Below are 21,726 nucleotides of genomic sequence, written 5' to 3' on the forward strand. Positions count from 1 at the left end.
ATATGTACCACATCTTCTTTATCCATTCATCTGTTGATGGACATTTAGGTTGCTTCCATGGCCTGGCTATTGTAAATAGTGCTGCAATGAACATTGGGGTGCATGTGTCTTTTTGAATTATGGTTTTCTCTGGGTATATGCCCAGTAGTGGGATTGCTGGGTGATATGGGAATTCTATTTTTCATTTTTCAATGAACCCCTATATTGTTCTCCATAGTAGCTGTATCAATTTACATTCCCACCAACAGTGCAAGAGGGTTTCCTTTTCTCCACACCCTCTGAATCATTTTTTGTTTGTAGATTTTCTGATGATGACCATTCTAACCGGTGTGAGGTGAGACCTCATTTTACTTTTGATTTGCATTTCTCTAATAATTAGTGATGTTGAGAAGCTTTTCATGTGCTTCTTGGCCATCTGTATATCATCTTTGGAGAAATGTCTATTTAGACCTTCTGCCAAGCTTTGGATTGTGTTGTTTGTTTTTCAATATTGAGCTGCATAAGCTGTTTTTATATTTTGGAGTTTAATCCTTTGCCTGTTGATTTGTTTGAAAATATTTTCTCCCATTCTGAGGGTTGTCTTTTCATCTTGTTTGTAGTTTCATTTGCTGTGCAAAAACTTTTAAGTTTCATTTGGTCCCATTTGTTTATGTTTGTTTTTATTTTCATTACTCCAGGAGGTGGATCAAAAAAGATCTTGCTGTGATTTATGTCAAAGAGTGTTCTTCCTATGCTTTCCTCTAAGAGTTTTACAGTGTCTGGTCTTACATTTAGGTCTCTAATCCATTTTGAGTTTATTTTTCTTTATGGTGTTAGGGAGTGTTCTAATTTCATTCTTTTACATGTAAATTTCTAGTTCTCACAGCACCACTTATTGAAGAGACTGTCTTTTGTCCATTGTATATCCTTGCCCCCTTTGTCATAGATTAGTTGACCATAGGTGGATGGGTTTATCTCTGGGCTTTCTATGCTGTTCCATTGATCTATATTTCTGTCTTTGTGCCAGTACCATATTGTCTCGATTACTGTAGCTTTGTAGTATAGGCTGAAGTCCAGGAGCCTGATTGCTCCAGCTCTGTTTCTTTACCTCAATACCACTTTGGCTATTTGGTGTCTTTTGTATGTCCATACAAATTTTAAGATTTTTTTTTCTAGTTCTGTAAAAAATGCCATTGGTAATTTGATAGGGGTTGCATTGAATATGTAGATTGCTTTGAGTAGTATAGTCATTTTCACAAAATTCATTCTTCCAATCCAAGAAGATGGTGTATCTCTCCATCTGTTTGTTTCACCTTTAATTTCTTTCATCAGTGTCTTATGTTTTCTGCATACAGGCCTTTTGTCTCCCTAGGCATGTTTATTCCTAGGTATTTTATTCTTTTTCTTGCAATGGTAAATGGGAGCGTTTCCTTAATTTCTCTTTCAGATTTTTCATCATTATTGTATAGGAATGCAAGAGATTTCTGTGCATTAATTTTGTATCCTGCCACTTTACCAAATTCATTGATTAGCTCTAGTAGTTTTCTGGTAGCATCTTTGGCATTCTCTATGTATAGTATCATGTCATCTGTAAGCAGTGACAGTTTTACTTCTTCTTTTCCTAATTTGTATTCTTTTCATTTCTTTTTCTTCTATGATTGTCACGGCTAGGACTTCCAAAACTATGTTGAATAGTGGTGAGAGTTGTCATCCTTGTCTTGTTCCTGATCTTAGGGGAAATGCTTTCAGGTTTTCACCATTGAGAATGATGTTTTCTGTGGGTTTGTCATATATGGCCTTTATTATGTTGAGGTAGGTTCCTTCTATGTCCAATTTCTGGAGAATTTTTATCATAAATAGGTGTTGAATTTTGTCAAAAGCTTTTTCTGCATGTATTGAGATGATCATATGCTTCTTCTTCTTCAATTTGTTAATATGGTGTATCACATTGATTGATTTGCGTATATTGAAGAATTCTTGCATTCCTGGGATAAAACCAACTTGATCATGATGTATGATCCTTTTAATGTGTTCTTGGATTCTGTTTCCTAGTATTTTGTTGAGGATTTTTGCATCTATCTTCATCAGTGATATTGGTCTGTAATTTTCTCTTTTTGTAATATCTTTGTCTGGTTTTCGTATCAGGGTAATGGTGGCCTCATAGAATGAGTTTGGGAGTGTTCCTTCCTCTGCAATTTTTTGGAAGAGTTTGAGAAGGATGTGTGTTTGCTCTTTATATGTTTGATAGAATTCACCTGTGAAGCCACCTGGTCCTGGACTTTCGTTTTTTGGAAGATTTTTATCACAGTTTCAATTTCATTACTTGTGGTTGGTCTGTTCATATTTTCTATTTCTTCCTGGTTTAGTCTTGGAAGGTTGTACCTTTCTAAAAATTTGTCCATTTCTTCCAGGTCATCCACTTTATTGGCATAGAGTTGTTTGTAGTAGTCTCTTAGGATGCTTTGTATTTCTGTGTTGTCTGTTGTAACTTCTCCTTTTTCAGTTCTAATTTTATTGATTTGAGTCTTCTACCCCTTTTTCTTGATGAATCTGGCTAATGGTTTACCAGTTTTGTTTATCTTCTCAAAGAACCAGCTTTTAGTTTTATTGATCTTTGCTATTGTTTTCTTTGTTTCTATTTCATTAATTTCTGCTCTGATTTTTATGATTTCTTTTCTTCCATTAGCTTTGTGTTTTGTTTGTTCTTCATTCTCTTGTTCCTTTAGGTGTATGGTTAGATTATTTATTTGAGATTTTTCTTGTTTCTTGAGGTAGGCTTGTATAGCTATAAACTTCCCTCTTAGAACTGCATTTTCTGCATCCCATAGGCTTTGGATTGTCGTGTTTTCATTGTCATTTGTCTCTAGGTACTTTTTGATTTCCTCTTTGATTTCTTCAGTGATCGCTTGGTTATTTAGTTACGTATTGTTTAGCCTCTATGTTTTTGTAATTTTTATGTGTGCTTTTCCCTGTATTTGATTTCTAATCTCATTACGTTGTGGTCAGAAATGATGCTTGATATGATTTCAATTTTCTTAAATTCACTGAGGCTTGATTTATGACACAAGATGTGATCTATCCTGGAGAATGTTCTGTGCACACTTGAGAAGGAAGTGTAATCTGCTGTTTTTGGATGGAATGCCTTATAAATATCAATTAAATCTATCTGGTCTATTGCGCTGTTTAAGCTTGTCTTTCCTTTTTAATTTTCTGTTTGGATGATCTGTCCATTGGTGTAAGTGAGGTGTTAAAATCCCCCACTATTATTGTGTTACTGTTGATTTCCTCTTTTATAGCTGTTAGCAGTTACCTTATGTATTGCGGTGCTCCTATGTTGGGTGCATATATATTTATAATTGTTATATCTTCTTCTTGGATTGATCCCTTGGTCATTATGTAGTGTCCTTCCTTGTCTCTTGTAACATTCTTTAAAGTCTATTTTATCTGATATGAGTATTGCTACTGCAGTTTTCTTTTGATTTCCATTTGCATGGAATACCTTTTTCCATTCCCTTACTTTCAGTCTGTGTGTGTCCCTAGGTCTGAAGTGGGCCTCTTGTAGACAGCATATATATGGGTCTTGCTTTTTTATCCATTCAGCGAGCCTGTGTCTTTTGGTTGGAGCATTTAATCCATTCACGTTTAAGTTAATTATTTTATATATGTTCCTCTTACCATTTTCTTAATTGTTTTGGGCTTGTTTTTGTAGGTCCTTTTCTTCTCTTGTGTTTCCCACTTAGAGAAGCTCCTTTAGCATTTGTGGTAGAGCTGGTTCAGTGGTACTGAATTCTCTTAGCTTTTGCTTGTGTGTAAAGCTTTTGATTTCTCCATCGAATCTGAATGAGATTCTTGCAAGGTAGAGTAATCTTGGTTGTAGGTTCTTCCTTTTCATCACTTTAAATATGTCATGCCACTGCCTTCTGGCTTGTTTAATTTCTGCTGAGATATCAGCTGTTATCCTTATGGGAGTTCCCTTGTATGTTATTTGTTGTTTTTCCCTTGCTGCTTTCAATAATTTTTCTTTGTCTTTAATTTTTGCCAATTTGATTACCATGTGTCTTGGTGTATTTCTCCTTGGGTTTATCGTGTATGGGACTCTCTGTGCTTCCTGGGCTTGGGTGGTTATTTCCTTTCCCATGTTAGGGAAGTTTTCGACTATAATCTCTTCAAATATTTTCTCGGGTCCTTTCTCTCTCTCTTCTCCTTCTGGGACTCCTATACTGCGAATGTTGTTGCGTTTAATGTTGTCCCAGAGGTCTCTTAGGCTTTCTTCATTTCTTTGCATTCTTTCCTCTTTATTCTGTTTAGCAGTGAATTCCAACATTCTGTCTTTCAGGTCACTTATGTGTTCTTCTGCCTCAGTTATTCTGCTATTGATTCCTTCTAGTGTATTTTTCATTTTACTTATTGTATTGTTCATCTCTGTTTGTTTGTTCTTTAATTCTTCTAGGTCTTTTTTAAACATTTCTTGCATCTTTGATCTTTGCCCCCATTGTTTTTCCGAGGTCCTGGATCATCTTCACTATCATTATTCTAAATTCTTTTTCTGGAAGGTTGCCTATCTCCACTTCATTTAGTTGTTTTACTGGGGTTTTAACTTGTTCCTTCATCTGGTGCATAGCCCTCTGCCTTTTCATCTTGTCTATCTTTCTGTGAATGTGGCTTTTTTTCCACAGGCTGCAGGATTATCTATTATATATTTAAATTGTCAATTTCTTCTTGAGTCACTTTTGATATTTTGTGGCTTTCTTCCAATTTGACCATTTTATTTAAGTCATCTAATTTTCTGGCATATAGTTGTTCATAGTATTCCCTTATAATTCTTTTTATTTCTTAGTAGGTTAGTAGCTATGACAGATTTTTCATTTATTATTTTATTAATTTGAGTCTTCTCTCTCTCTCTCTCTCTCTCTCTCTCTCTTTCTCTCTGTCAGTGTACCTAATTGTTGCAATTTCATTGATCTTTTTGAAGAATCAACTTTTAGTTTAATTTATTTTCACTTTTCCTTTTTATTCTCTATTTTATTAACTTTTGTTGTGATTTTTTTAGCTCCTTGTTTTGGGTTTGGTTTCTTTGTCTTGTTTCAGTGTCTTAAGGTGAACATGTAGGCTATTGATAATTTCTTTCTTAAGGTAAGCTTCTACTTGTATAAATTTCCCTCTAAGCACTGATTTTGCTGCATCTAATTTTGTTTTCTAAATTTGTCATCATTTTTGTTTCTCAACTTTTCTTCTGCCTTCTTTTGTATTAAGTGAATATATTCTAGTGTAACATGTTAATTCCTTTATTTTTTTTCACTGTATATTTTTTGAGTTATTTTCTCAGTGGTAGCTCTATCACTCACCATATCCATGTTGACTTTTAAGAATCAACTTCAATTTTATATTAGCTTAATTCCCATTATATATACATACACATTGTTTTATAACATTGATTCTTAAATGAGTTAAGAAAAAAATATGCATTTATACTATCTTTTAAAATTATATATAATAATTACCTTTACTGGTACTCTCTTGTTTTTCATGTGGTTCATGTTTCCATCAGGGTTTACTTGTTTTTGAACTCAAAAACTGCCTTTAGTGTTTCTTGTTAAGGTGGGTCAGATAGAAATAAATTCATTCAGTTTTTATTTATCTGGCAGTGTCTTTATTTTGCCTTCATAATGCAAAATATTTTTACTGGCTATAAGATTCTTGGTTGACAGGTTTTTGTTTTTTGTTTTTAGTTTCAGCACTTTTATTGTCATCTGTGCATTCTGGCCCCATTGTTTCTAATAGGAAGCCAGCTTTAATCTAATTGGGGTTACTATACACATTACAAGTCATTTTTCTCTTGCTGCTTCCTGGATTTTATCTTTGTCTTTCACTTTCAGTAGTTTTGCTATGATGTGTCTGGGTGTAGATATATCTTTGTATTTATTATTCTTGGAGTTCACTGAGCTCTAGAATGCATAGATTATGTGTTTCAGAAAATCTGAGAACTTTTAAACCATTATTTCTTCACATATTTTTTCTGCTCCTTTTTCTTGCTCCTCTCCTTCTGGTACACCCATTACATGTATTATGGTGTACTTAAGTATGTCCTACATTTTTCTGAGGCTCTGTTTATATTTCTTCATTCTGTATTTTTCTCTGTTTTTGGATTATATAATATATACTGATCTATTTTCAAATTTGCTCATACTTCTGGCAGTTCAAATCTACTGTTGTTACCCTTTAATTAATTTTTAATTTCCACTTATCACAATTTTTCACTCCAGAATTTCTACTTGGTTGTTTTTTTTTTTTACAATTTCCATCACTTCATTTATATTCTCTATTTCATGAGACATTATCTTTATACCTTTATTTACTTCCTTTAGCACGGTTTCCTTTTGTTCTTTAAACATACTTACAATGGCTACTTTGAAGATTTTGTTAAATCTGACATCCATTCCTTCTTAAAGCCAGTTTCTAATGCCTGATTTTTTCCCTTTGTATTTGTCAATTGTTCTTGTTGTTTTGCTAGTCTCATACTTTTTTGTTTTTAAACTAAACATTCTAGGTAATATGTTATAGCAACTCTGGATACTAATTTTCTTCCCCCTTTCTCTGGGACTTATTGTTGGTGCCATTTTCTTGCTTATTTTTTTTGGTAAATTTCCTAGTGTATTTTGGTGAAATCTGTTTCCCCCAAGTGTGAAGGCTCTATTATCACTTTTCAGAGCATGCAACCCTGGGTATGTGTACGGTCACCCTAGGATAACAGTGATTTTTAGGAAGGCTTTCTTGAACTGTTTATTTTCCTGATCTCTTTTTAAGTTATCTTTTTCATTTGCATTACACCCTGCCCATTAGGCTCCATTAATTACTGGTTGATTGTTCTATTGTTTTTGACAGTGGCCTGAAGCAAAAATCACTCAACAGTCCAATCCAGTTATGTTAAGTTGAGGGTAGTTTATGAGGCTGGTCTTTGATAAGTGTTCTGACCCCATGATATTTCTTCTTAGTTGTCTATCTGCTTCTTTCTGGTGAACTAACTAGCCTATGGTTTTGCTTTTGCTCTTAATTAAGAGGAGCTATTTTATTCTTTCAAGGGTACCTTTAGTCTTAAAATTCCCTACATTCTGTTTCAAGTAAAATCAGTTGCTTTGAGAAAAGCTTGGGGAATCTATTTTCTTATGGACTGCTTCTTTCCCAGGAAAAACTCTCTGAGTACTTGGTGAGGTAGTAGTCTTTGATTATCTTACCTTCCATACACCAATGAGTTTGGGTGTGGGCAACCAGAATTCCAGTATTTTTGGCTTTCCATGCCTCAGATACAGCCTCCATCCTATAGGTAGGTTTTGGGTGGAGGAAAGGAGCCCGAAATCTCTTGGCTACACTCACCAGGAATTTGGCTACTTCTGTCTGGAATGAAAGGAACTGATACAATCTGGTAGCTTGCCCCTATGGCAAACACTGACTGTGAACCAAGGGGAGAAGGAATCTTATTTTCTCAACCACACCTGCTCAGTGAAAGTTCCATAAAGATGGGCTGGGAGAGGAAAGGGAGTGAGTGGGATGAGGCTCAAATATTGCAGACTTTGGTCATTACCACTGACCTTTAAATTTTCTTGAATATATGTTTCCTCATTTGTTGCTTGCCCTTAAGGAAATTTCCACAGACTTCAAATGTTTTTTAGAAAACAATATTGGTCAACTTTGCTTGTTCTGCTGGGGAATGGGTCCATGGAGCACCTCAGGTTGTCATACCAGATGTGAAACTCTCAATGTGGTTTTGTTTTTCATTTCCCTAATAACTTATATTTAGCATTTTATATATTTATTAGCCATATGTATCTCTAAATTGGTAAAATGTATATTCAAAAACTGCCTGTTTTTGAATGGGGTATTTTGTGATTTTTATTATAGAGCTGTCAGAGTTCTTTATATATTCTGGATACCAGATCCTTATTACATAGATGGTCTGCAAGTACTTCCTTCCTTTCAGTGGGTTGTCTTTTTACTTTCCTAATGGTATTCTTTGAAGAACCAAATTTTCTAATTTTGATGAAGTCCAACTTATTTATTTCTTTCTTTTGCCATATATGACTATTTTTCAATCTAGAAACCATTGTCTAATGCAAGTGTATAAAGATTTACTCTTAGGTCTTCTTCTAATAGCTTTATATTTTTAGCTATTTCATTAGGTCTCTGGATCATTTGAAGTTAATTTTTTTAAACGGTGAGAGGAAGGAGTACCACTACATTCTTTTGGACATAGGCTTATTGAAAAGACTATTGCCATTGAAATTTCTTAGCATTCATCAAAAATCAACTAAGAATAAATATCAGAGTTTATTCTAGACTCATAATTCTGACCTATAATCCCATCTTTATGTCACTACCACAGGGTCTAGATTACTGTAGCTTTATAGTCAAACTTGACATCAAGTAGCATAAGTTTTCCAACTTTGTTTTTCTCCATCAATATTGTGTTGATTGTTCTTAACATTTTGCTTCTCCATAAAATCTTTAGTATTAATTCACAAAATAACTTGCTGAGATTTTGATAGAGATTGCATCCAAGTTCTGTACTTCCTGTAATAAATTTTTAGATTGGACAGCTTGAGTACTTCAATTTTTTTTTTCCTTTTTCAAGGCAGTTTTTGGCTACTATGGGTTACTTTAAATTCCAGGATCTGTTTTTCAGTTTTTGAAAAACTGAAATCTGATTTTGATAAGAATTTCTTCGAATCTATAGATCAATGTGGGAATTATTGCCATCTAAAAATATTGTTTTCCAATACATGAATATGGAAAGTTTTTCCATTTAGTTAGATCTTCTTGCATTTTCAACAATGGTTTATAGTTTTCATTGTAAAAGTCTTGCACTACTTTGAAATATTTATTCCTAAGTGTTTTATTATTTTTCATGTTTTATAAATGGAATTGTTTTGTTAATTTTAGAGTCTTCACTGCTAGTGTACATATACAATTGAGTTTTGTATACTCACCTACTATTCTGCAACCGTCTGGAACTCTATTTGTTCTGTGGTATTGTTCAGGCTTTCTATTTTGGTGATCTTCTGCCTAGCGTTTTCCTTTATCAAATTGCTATATGAAGGCCTCCAACTATTATTGTTTAGTTGTTGTTTTCGCCCTTCAATTCTGTAAGTTTTGCCTCACATATTTTGAGGTCTGTTATTAGATGTATATATTGGTATACCTCATTTTATTGCACTTCACAGATACTTCATTTTTTAAAAATTGTGTTGAGCAAGTCTATCAGCATTATTTCTCCAGTAGAATTTGCTCACTTCGTGTATTTGTGTCATATTTTAGTAATTCTCACAATATATCAAACTTATTATTATTATATTTGTTATGGTGATCTGTGATCAGTGATTTTTGATGTTACTATTCTAATTGTTTTGGGACACAATGAATTATACCCATATTAGGTGGCATACTTAAATGATAAGTGGTGTTTTTATTCTTACTGCTCCCTGTGGCTATTCCCCCATCCCTCTCCCTCTCCTCAGGCATCCCTATTCCTGATACAACGATATTGAAATTAGGTCAATTAATAGTTTTATGAAGACCTCTAAATGTTCAAGTGAAAGGAAGAGTCACATCTCCTACATTAAACCAAAAGCTATAAATGATTCAGCTTAGTGAGAAAGGCATGTCAAAAGCTGAGATAAGCTGTAAAGTAGTCTTCTTGCACCAAAGTTGTGAATGCAAAGGAAAATTTTTGAAGGAAATTAAAAGTGTTACTCTATGAACAAACAAAAGATAAGAAAGTGAAACAGTGTTTTTGTTGATATGGAGAAAATTTTACTGATCTGTGTAGAAGATCAAACCAGCCACAATATTCCTTCAAGCCAAAGCCTAATACAGAACTAAGGCCTAACTCACTTCAATTCTATGAAGACTGAGAGAGGTAAGGAAGCTGCAGAAGAAAAGTTTGAAGCTAATGAAATTTGTTTCATGAGGTTTAAAGAAAGAAGCCATTTCCATAACATAAAAGTGCAAGGTGAAGCAGTAAGTGCTGAGTAGAGCTGCACAAGTTATCCAGAAAATCTAGCTAAGATAATTCAAAAAGGTGATACACTCAATGAAGGTTCTCAATGTAGACTAAACAGCCTTGTCTTGGAAGGTACCATCAAAGACTTTCATAGCTAAAGAGGAGAAGCCAATGCCTGTATTCAAAGTTTCAAGGGAGAGACTAACTCTCTTGTTTGGGGATAATGGATCTGCTGACTTTAAGTTGAAGCCTATTCTCCTTTACCATTCTGAAATTCCTAGAGCCTTTAAAAGTTGTGAGAAATCTACTCTGCCTGTGCTCTCTAAATGGGAAAGCAAAGCCTGGATGATGGAACATCTGTTACAATATGGTTTACTGAATATTTTAACCCCATTGTTGAGACCTACTGCTCAGAAAAAAAAGAATCCTTTCAAAACATTACTACTCATTGACAATGTACCTGGTCACCCAAGAGCTCTGATAGAGATGTACAATGAGAATAATGTTGTTTTCATGCCTGCTAACATAATGTCCTTTTTGCAACCCATGCATCAAATAGTAATTTTGATTTTCAAACCTTATTATTTAAGAAATGCATTTTGTAAGCTATAGTTGCCAAAGATAGTAATTCCTCTGATGGATCAGAGCAAAGTAAATTAAAAACTTTCTGGAAATGATTCACCATTCTAGATGTCATTAAGGACATTCGTGATTCATGAGAAAAGGTCAAAATATCAACATTAACGGGAGTTTGGAAGAAGATTTCTATCCTCATGGATGACTTTGAGGGGTTCAAGACTTCAGTGGAGGAAGTAATTGCAGATGTGGTGGAAATAGCAAGAGAACTAGAATTAGAAGTGGAGCCTAAAGACGTGACTGAATTGCTGCAATCTCATGATAAATGACTGATTAGCTGCTTCTTCTGGCTGAGCAAAGAAAGTGGCTTCCTGAGATGAAACCGACTCCTAGTGAAGATGCTGTGAGGATTGTTGATATGATAAAGGGTTTAGAACATTACATAAACTTACTTGATAAACCAGTGACAGGATTTGAGAGGACTGATTCCAATTTTGAAAGAAGTTCCAGAGTGTGTGAAATGCTATCAAACAGCATTGCATGCTACAGAGAAATCATGAAAGGAAAAGTCAATTTATGAGGCAAACTTCACTGTTGTCTTATATATTTATTTTATTTTATTTTATTTTATTTACTTTTTTGGCCTTGCCATGCAGCTGTGTGATCTTAATTCCCTGACCACGGATTGAACCTGGGCCCTCAGTAGTGAAAGCACAAAGTCTTAACCGCTGAGCTGCCAGGGAATTCTCCATTGTTGTCTTATATTAATAGATTACCACAGCCACCCCAATCTCCAGTAACCACCACCCTGATCAGTCAGCATCCATCAACATTGAGGAAAGACCCTCCACAAGCAAAAAGTTCACAACTTGCTGATGGCTCAGATAATGATTATCACTTTTTTAACAATATATTTTTTTAAAAATTGAAGTATGTACGTAGTGCTTTTTAGACATAATGCTATTGCAACCTTGATAGTCTAGTGTAGTATAAACATAAATTTGATATGCATGAAGAAACCAAAAATTTCATGTGACTAAGCTTACTGTAATATTCACTTTATTGTGGTGATCTGGAACTGAACCCACAGTGTCTTCAAGGAATGCCTGTACCCTTTACAAGACACCTCCTTATTTACTCCTCTCCCATCTCAATCCCTGGTAATCACCACACATTCTACCTACTCCCTTACTCTATTTGTAAGACTCCAGGTTTGTGGGGGTTTTGTTGTTTGTTTTGTTTTGTATTTAGAATCCACATAAAAGTATTTGATTTTCTGTGTCTCACTTATTTCACATAGCATAATGTCCTTTGGTCTCTTCAGTGTTGCAAATGGCAGAATTTCCTTTTTTAAGGCTGAATAATATTCCACTGCATATATCATATATATGTGTGTATAACATTTTATATGTAACATATATGTACTATACATAGATAATCCTAAAGATGCCACCAGAAAACTACTAGAGCTAATCAATGAATTTGGTAAAGTTTCAGGATACAAAATTAAATCACAGAAATCTCTTGCACTCCTATACACTAACAACAAAAGCTCAGAAAGAGAAATTGAGGAAACTATCCCATTTACCATTGCAACAAAAAGAATAAAATACCTAGGAATAAACCTACCTAAGAAGGTAAAAGACCTGTACTCAGAAAACTAGACACTGATGAAAGAAATCAAAGATGATACAAACAGATGGAGAGATATACCTTGTTTTGGATTGGAAGAATCAACACTGTGAAAATGAGTATACTACCCAAAGCAATCTACAGATTCAATGCAATCCCTATCAAATTACCAATGGCATTTTTTACAGAACTAGAACAAAAAGTCTTAAAATTTGTATGGAGACACAAAAGACCCTGAAGAGCAAAAGCAAACTTGAGGGAAAAAAAATGGAGCTGGAGGAATCAGGCTCCCTGACTTCAGATTATACTACAAAGCTACAGTAATTAAGACAATATGGTACTGGCACAAAAGCAGAAATATAGATCAGTGGAACAGATAGAAAGCCCAGAGATAAACCAATGCACCTATGGTCAACTAATCTATGACAAAGGAGGCAAGGATACACAATGGAGAAATAACAATCTCTTCAATAAGTGTTGCTGGGAAAACTGGACAACTACATGTAAAAGAATGAAATTAGAACACTCCCTAACACCATATACAAAAATAAACTCAATATGTCTTAGAGACCTAAATGTAAACCAGACACTATAAAACTCTTACAGTAAAACATAGGAAGAACACTCTTTGACATAAATCACAGCAAGATCTTTTTGACCCACCTCCTAGAGTAATGGAAATAAAAACAAAAGTAAACAAATGGGACCTAATGAAACATAAAAGGTTTTGCACAGCAAAGGAAACTATAAACAAGATGAAAAGACAACCCTCAGAATGGGAGAAAATATTTGCAAACGAATCAATGGAAAAAGGATTAATCTCCAAAATATATAAACAGCTCATGCAGTTCAATATTAAAAAAACAAACAACCCAATCCAAAAATGGGCAGAAGACCTAAATAGACATTTCTCCAAAGAAGACATACAGATGGCCAAGGGGCACATGAAAAGCTGCTCAACATCACTAATTATTAGAGAAATGCAAATCAAAAGTACAATGAGGTCTCATCTCACACCAGTTAGAATGGTCATCATCAGAAAATCTAGAAACAACAAATGCTAGAGAGGTTGTGGAGAAAAGGGCACCCTCCTACACTCTTGGTGGGAATGTAAATTGGTAGAGCCACTATGGAGAACAGTACGGAGGTTCTCTAAAAAACAAAAAAATATAGAATTCCCATATGACCCAGCAATCCCACTTCTGGGCATATACCTAGAGAAAGCTGTAATTCAAAAAGGCACATGCACCCCAATGTTCATTGCAACACTATTTGCAGTATCCAGGTTATGGAAGCAACTTAAATGCCCGTCAACAGATGAATGGATTAAGAAGATGTGGTACATATATACTATGGAATATTACTCATCCATAAAAAGGAATGAAATTGGGTCATTTGTAGAGACATGGATGGACCTAGAGACTGTCATACAGAGTGAAGTAAGTTCCAAAGAGTAAAACAAATATCATGTTAATGCGTATATGTGGAATCTAGAAAAATGGTACAGATGAACCAGTTTGGAAGGCAGAAATAGAGACACAGTTGTAGAGAACAAACGTATGGACACCAAGGTGGAAAGCAATGTGGGTGGAGTGGTGGTGGGATGAATTGGGAAATTGGGATTGACATATATACACTAATATGTATAAAATAGATAATTAATAAGAACCTGCCAGATAACAATAAGTAAATAAAATTAAAAAAACATATATGGGGCTTCCCTGGTGGCGCAGTGGTTGGGACTCCGCCTGACGATGCAGGGGACGTGGGTTCGTGCCCCGGTCTGGGAGGATCCCGCATGCCGCGGAGCAGCTGGGCCCGTGAGCCGTGGCTGCTGGGCCTGCGTGTCCGGAGCCTGTGCTCCACAGTGGGAGACGCCGCAGCAGTGAGAGGCCCATGTACTGCAAAAAAGGAAAAAATATATATATATATGTGTCACATTTTTTTCATTCATTCATCCATCAATGAACACTTAGTTTGTTTCCGTATCTCAGCTACCATGAATAATGCTGCAATAAGCATATAAGTGGATATACCTCTTTGATATTGGGATGTTACTTCTTTTGGACATGTAGCCAGAATAGGGAAATGGTAGTTTAATTTTTAATTTTTTTGAGTAATCTGCATACTGTTTTCCATAATGGCTGTACCAATTTACATTCTCACCAACAATGTACAAAGGTCCCTATTTCTTTACATACTCACTAACACATTATCATTTGTACTTTTGATGATAGCCATTCTAACAAGTGTTACATATTTTGTGGTTTTGATTTGCTTTTCCATGATGATTAGTGGTGCTGAGCATACTTTCAAATACCTGTTGGCCATTTGTGTGTCTTCTTTGGGAAAGGATCTATTCAGGTTCTGAACCCATTTTTAATTGGATTATTTGTTTTATTGGTCTTGACATTTAGAGTTCCTTATATATTTTGGATATTACCCCTGTATAGTATGTGTGGTTTGCAAATATTTTATCCCTTCCACAGGTTGCATTTTCATTTGTCTGGTCGTTTCTTTTGCAGTACAGAAACTCTTTAGTTTGATTTTGTTTCACCCACTTGTTTATTTTTACATTTGTTTTCTGTGCTTTTTAGTGTCAAACGCAAAAAATGATGATCATTGGCAAGATCATCGACGAGGAGCTTTCCCCCTATTTTCTTTGCCAAAGTTTTTACGGTTTCAGGGCTTATATTTAAGCCTTTAATCCATTTTCAGTTGAATTTTTGTGTATAGTGTAAGATAAGACTGCAATTTTACTCTTCTGAATGTGAATATCCAGTTTTCCTAACACCATTTATTGAAAAGACTATCCTTTCCCCACTGTGTATTGTTGGTGCCTTTGTTGAAGGTTATTTGACCATATATGTGTAGGTTTACTTCTGGGATCTCTATTCTGTTCTATTGGGCTATGTGTCTGCTTCTATGTCAGTACCATACTGTTTTGATTACTGTACCTTTGTAATACAGTTTGCAATCAGAGAGTGTGGTGCCTCCTGCTTTGTTCTTCTTTATCAAGATTGCATGGTCTATTCATGCTGTTTTTTGCTTCCCTACAAATTGTAGGATTGTATTTTCTATTTCTGCGAAAATTGCCATTGGAATTTTGATAGAGAGTGCATTAACTCTGTATATGGCTTGAAGTAGTACGAAATATTTTATTCTTTTCATGCTATTGTAAATGGGATTTTCTTAATTTCTTTTTTAGCTCATTCATTGTTAATATATAGAAATGCAACTGATTTTTGTATGTTGATTTTGTATCCTGCAACTTTTCTGACTTAGCTTATTGTTTTAACATTTTTTGTGGAGTCTTTAGAATTTTCTAAGTGAAATATCATGTCATCTGCAGAGACAACTTTATTTCTTCATTTCTGATTTGGACAGCTTTTATTTTTTAAATTAATTTTTATTGTAGTATAATTGCTTTACAATGTTGTGTTAGTTTATACTGTATAGCAAAATGAATCACATATACGTATACATATGTCCACTCTTTTTTGGATTTCCTTCCCATTTAGGTCACCACAGTGCATTAAGTAGAGTTCCTGGTGCTCTAGAGTATGTTCTCATTAGTTATCTATTTTATACATAGTATCAATAGTGTATATATGTCAATCCCAATCTCCCAATTCCTCCCACCTCCACCTTCCCCTTTGGTATCCATACATTAGTTCTCTACATCTGTGTCTCTACTTCTGCTTTGCAAATGCAATCACCTATACCATTTTTCTAGATTCCACATATACACGTTAATATATGATATTTGTTTTTCTCTTTGTGACTTACTTCACTCTGTATGGCAGTCTCTAGGTCCATCCACGTTTCTACAAATGACCCAATTTCATACCTTTTTATGGCTGAGTAATATTCCATTATATATATGTACCATATCTTCTTTATCCATTCCTCTGTTTATGGATAGTTAGGTTGCTGCCATGTCCTGGCTATTGTAAATAGTGCTGCAATGAACATTGGGGTTCCTGTACCTTTTTGAATTATGGTTTTATCTGGGTATATGCCCAGGAGTGGGATTGCTGAATCGTATGGTAATTCTATTTTTCATTTTTAAAGGAACCTCCATAGAGTTCTCCATAGTGGCTGGATCAATTTACATTCCCACCAACAGTGCAGAAGGGTTCCCTTTTCTCCACACCCTCTCCAGCATTTATTGTTTGTAGATTTTTTGATGATGGCCATTCTGACTGGTGTGAGGTGATACCTCATTGTAATTTTGATCTGCATTTCTCTAATAATTAATGATGTTGAACATATTTTCATGTGTTTGTTGGACAGCTGTATGTCTTCTTTGGAGAACTGTCTATTTAGATCTTCCACCCATTTTTTTAAGTGGGTTGCTTGTTTTTTTGACATTGAGCTGCATGAGCTATTTGTATATTTTTCAGGTTAATCCCCTGTTGGTTGCTTCATTTGCAAATATTTTCCCCCATTCTGAGGGTTGTCTTTTCATTTTGTTTATGGTTTCCTTTGCTGTGCAAAAGCTTTTAAGTTTAATTAGGTCCATTTGTTTATTTTTGTTTTTATTTTCATTACTCTAGGAGTTAGGTCAAAAAAGATGTTGTGATTTATGTCAAAGAGTGTTATGCCTATGTTTTCCTCTATGAGTTTTATAGTGTCTGGTCTTACATTTAGGCCTTTAATCCATTTTGTGTTTATTTTTGTGTATGGTGTTAGTGGGTGTTTTCATTTCATTCTTTTACATGTAGCCGACCAGTTTTCCCAGCACCATTTATTGAAGAGGTTGGCTTTTCTCCATTGCATATTTTTGCCTCCTTTTTCATAGATTAGGTGACCATAGGTGTGTAGGTTTATCTCCGGGCTTTCTCTCATTTTCCATTGATCTATAGTTCTGTTTTTGTGCCAGTACCATACTCTCTTGATTACTGTAACTTTGTAGTATATAGCCTGAAGTCAGGGAGACTGATTCCTCCAGTTCCGTTTTTCTTTCTCAAGATTGCTTTGGGTGTTCAGGGTCTTTTGTGTTTCCATACAAATTAAAAAATTTTTTCTAATTCTTTGAAAAGTGCCATTGGTAATTTGATAGGGATTGCATTGACTCTGTAGATTGCCTTGTGCAACATAGTCATTTATATCTTTTTTTCCTTAATTTCTCTGGGTTGTACCATGTTGAACAGAACTGGCAAGAGTGGGCATCCTTGTCTTGTTTCTGTATTTAGAGGAAAAGCTTTCAACTTTCAGCAGTGAATATGATGTTAGCTAAGGGCCTGTCATATATATCCTTTATTATGTTGAGGTACATTCATTCTGTAACAAATTTGTTTAGAGTTTTTATCATGAAAGAAGTTTGCATTTTGCGCAATGCTTTTTCTGCATATTTTGAAATGATCATATGATTTTTTATCTTTCATTCTGTTCATGTTGTATATCAAATTTATTGATTTACATATGTTGAACCATCCCAGGGCTAAATCTCACTTGATCATGGTGTATCATCTTTTTAATGTGTTGTTGAATTGGTTTGGTAGAATTTTCTTTAGGATTTTTGCACCTATGTTCATCATGGATATTGGCCTGTAATTTTCTTTTCTATCAATGGTCTTATCTAACTTTGGTATGAAGGTAATTTTCAACTTATAAAATGAGTTTGGAGGTGTTCTTTCCTCTTGATGCTTTGGGAAGTCAAGCTATCTGGTAGTGGTCTTTTCTTACTGGGAGTTTGTTTGCTTGTTTTTTTGCAATATGCAGGCCTCTCACTGTTGTGGCCTCTCCCGTTGCAGAGCACAGGCTCCCGACGTGCAGGCTCAGTGGCCATGGCTCATGGGTCCAGCTGCCCTGTGGAATGTGGGATCCTCCCGGACTGGGGCATGAACCCGTGTCCCCTGCATGGGCAGGCAGACTCTCAACCACTGTGCCATGTTTATTGGGAGTTTTTGATTACTGATTCAATCTCAGTAATTATTGGTCTATTCAAATTTTCTGTTTCTTCCTGAATCAATCTTGGTATGCTGTATGTTTGTAGCAATTTGTCAATTTCTTCTGGGTTATCCAATTTGTTATCATATGCTTATCTTATAATATTTAGTATTCCTATCATATCAGTTGGAATGTCTCATCTTGAATTTCTGATTTTATTTAAGTCTTCTCTCCTTTTTTGTAATCTAGTAAAGGATTGTCAATTTTGTTTATTTTACAGAAAACCTACTCTCAATTTACTTTAACTTTTTATTGTTTTTATAGCTCCTTTCATTTATTTCTTCTCTGATATTTAAACATTTCATCTGTTAATTTTGTGCTTAGTTTTTTCTCCATTTTCTTATTTCTTAAGGTATATAATGTTAGGTTGTTTATTTGAGATTTTTTCTTAATAAAATGTTCATCACTATGAAAATTCCTTTTTAGAATTGATTCTGCTGCATTCCATAAGTTTTAGCATGTTATGTTTCCCTTTTGTTTGTCTCAAGATTTTTTTAATTTCTCTTTAGATTTCTTCTTTGATGCCCTGGTTGTTCAGGTGTGTATTATTTAAGTTCCAAATATTTGTGGATGTTTCAGTTTCTGTCATTTTACTGACTTCTACTTTTATAACATTGTGGTCACAAAAAAGACACTTGATATGATTTCAGTCTTAAATTTGTTAAGACGTGTTTTCAGTCATAAGATACAATGTATCCTTGAGAATGTTCTGTGTGCAATTGAGAAGAATGTGTATGCTGCCGCTGGATGGAATGTTATATATATGTCTATTAAGTCTCTTTGATTTAAAGTGCAGTTCAAGTCCAGTGTTTCTTTATTGATTTTCTCTCTGCATGATCTATGCATTGTTGAAAGTGGGGTATGGAAGTCCCCTACTATTATTTTATTGCTATATATTTCTCCCTTTATTTCTGTTAATATTTGCTTTACATACTTAGGTCCTCTGATATTGGGCGCATCTTGTTGTCTTCCTTTGTGATTTGATTTTTTTTTTGTAATGTCATGCTTTGATTTACTTCTCTTTTTCTTTTTTTGTATCTACTATAGGTTTTTTCTTTGTGGTTCCCATGAGGCTTACATAAAATACCTTATAACAGTCTACTTAGGTTGATAATTTAATTTTGATAGCAGGCTGAAACAAAACTTTTACTTTCTTCCACCCATATTTCATTCACTTTTTTTGAAGTATGTCACTTTAATTTATTTATTTTATTTTATTTTTTTACATCTTTATTGGAGTATAATTGCTTTACAATGGTGTGTTAGTTTCTGCTTTGTAACAAAGTGCATCAGTTATACCTATACATATGTTCCCATATGTCTTCTCTCTTGTGTCTCTCTCCCTCCCACCCTCCTTATCCCACCCCTCTAGGTTGTCACAAAGCACCGAGCTGATGTCACTGTGCTATGCAGCTGCTTCCCACTAGCTATCTATTTTACGTTTGGTAGTGTATATATGTCCATGCCACTCTCTCAGTTTGTCACAGCTTACCCTTCCCCCTCCCCATATCCTCAAGTCCATTCTGTAGTAGGTCTGTTTGATGTCACAATGTACATTTTTTTATTGTGTATCCATTAACAAATTATTGTAGCTTTCCTATTTCTAATATTTTGTATTTTAACCTTTATCCTAGAAGTTAAAGTGATTTACACGCCACCCTTACAGTATTAGAATAGTCTGAATTTGACTATACACTTATTTTAACAGTGAGTTTTTTTTACTTCCATATGTTTTCATGTTACTAATTAGCATCTTCTCAATTCAGCTTGAAGTCCCTTTGGCATTTCTAGTAAGACAGGCTTAGCGGTGTTGCAGTCTCTCAGCTTTTATTTATCTTGGAAAACTGTTATTTTTCCTTCATTTATGAAGGATAACTTTGCCAGTTAAAATATTCTCTTTTTTTTACATTTATTTTTTCTTTAGGTATTTGAATACATTATACCACTCTCTCTACTTGCCCACAAGGTTTCTGCTGAGAAACCACAGATAACCTTACAGGAGTAAACCACATCTTTAAGCAATCTTCTAGTAGTTTTAAAGGCATAGTACACTGAACCCATAACTTGACAGTCAAAATTCACTCATTCCACAACTATTTGTTGTATATGACAAGTCTCTTTGCTTTTGCTGATTTCAAAATTACCTTTTCCTTTAATTTTTGATTATTTGATTATAATGTGTCTCAGATAAGTCATCTTTGGGTTGAACCTGTTTAGGTATCTCTGAGCTTTATGTAACTAGATGTCCATATCTCTCCTCAGATTTGGGAAATTTTTAGCCATTATTTCTTTAAATAATCTTTATGCTCTCTTTCTTTGTCTCTTCTCCTTCTGGGAGTCCCATAATACATGTATTACTTTTTTGATGTTGTCCCATATCTCTCCTCATATATGGGAAGTTTTCAGCCATTATTTATTTAAATAAGCTTTATGCTCACATGCTTTGTCTGTTTTCCTTTTGGAAGAACCATAATACATGTTTTAGTTTTTATGATGTTGTTCCTTTAATCCCATAAGCGTTATTCATTCATTTTCATTCTTTTTTCTTCTCTGACTGGATAATTTTAAATAAACTCTGCTATCATTCACAGATTCTTTCTTCTGCTTAATCAAGTCTGTTGTGGATGCTCTCTATGGCATTTTTCATTTCATTCATTGTATTCTTTAGCTCCAGAATTTCTATATGGTTCCTTTTTATGATGTCTACTTTTTGCTGAACTTATGATTTTGTTCATGTATTATTTTCCCAATTTCATTGAGCTATTTAACTGTGTTATGTTGTAACTATTTGAGCTTCCTTAAAATAATTGTTTTGAATTCTTTGTTGGGCAATTTGTAGATCTCTATTCCTTTGGGGTCAGTTACTGGAAAATTATTATGTTCCTTACATGGAAACATGTTTCCTTGTTTTTTTTTGTTTTTTTTTTTGTGGTACGCTGGCCTCTCACTGTTGTGGCCTCTCCCGTTGCGGAGCACAGGTTCTGGATGTGCAGGCTCAGCGGCCATGACTCACGGGCCCAGCCACTCTGTGGCATGTGGGATCTTCCTGGACCGGGGCATGAACCCATGTCCCCGGCATCGGCAGATGGACTCTCAACCACTGCACCACCAGGGAAGCCCCGTCCTTGTTTTTTAATGTTCCTTGCAGTTTTGTGTAGCTGTCTTTTCATTTGTAGAAGCAATCACCTCCTCCAGTCTTTACTGACTGACTTTAGGAAAGTAAAGCTTCACCAATCAGCCTGGCTAGTGATCTGAGACATAGTCTATGGATGTGCCTGCTCCACACCTCTTATTTCCTCTTGGTGAGCAATTCTTAATATTGTGTGCCTTCTTTTGATTATGCAAAGCCAGGTTGAATGCTGAGAATCTCTTGTTTGTTTTCCATAAGGTGACGCCCTGAACTGTTCAAGTTTGTCTGCCTTATCCCAATCCCACAGAATCAAGCTGATTTTCTGTGTGTGCTTGTGAGCCATTTGCAACGGCTTGCATTTGATGTCTTCAGGGTTGCACACAAGGAACCAGTCACAGGGAGTGCATGAGATGTACAGAACATTAGGACTAGTTGGTTGTGTTCACAGGTGAGGTGTCCC

Source organism: Delphinapterus leucas, chromosome X (genome assembly GCF_059928025.1).
Source record: "Delphinapterus leucas isolate spDelLeu-1000000601 "Yukka" chromosome X, BTC_Dleu_Yukka2, whole genome shotgun sequence".
NCBI classification, from domain to species: domain Eukaryota; kingdom Metazoa; phylum Chordata; class Mammalia; order Artiodactyla; family Monodontidae; genus Delphinapterus; species Delphinapterus leucas.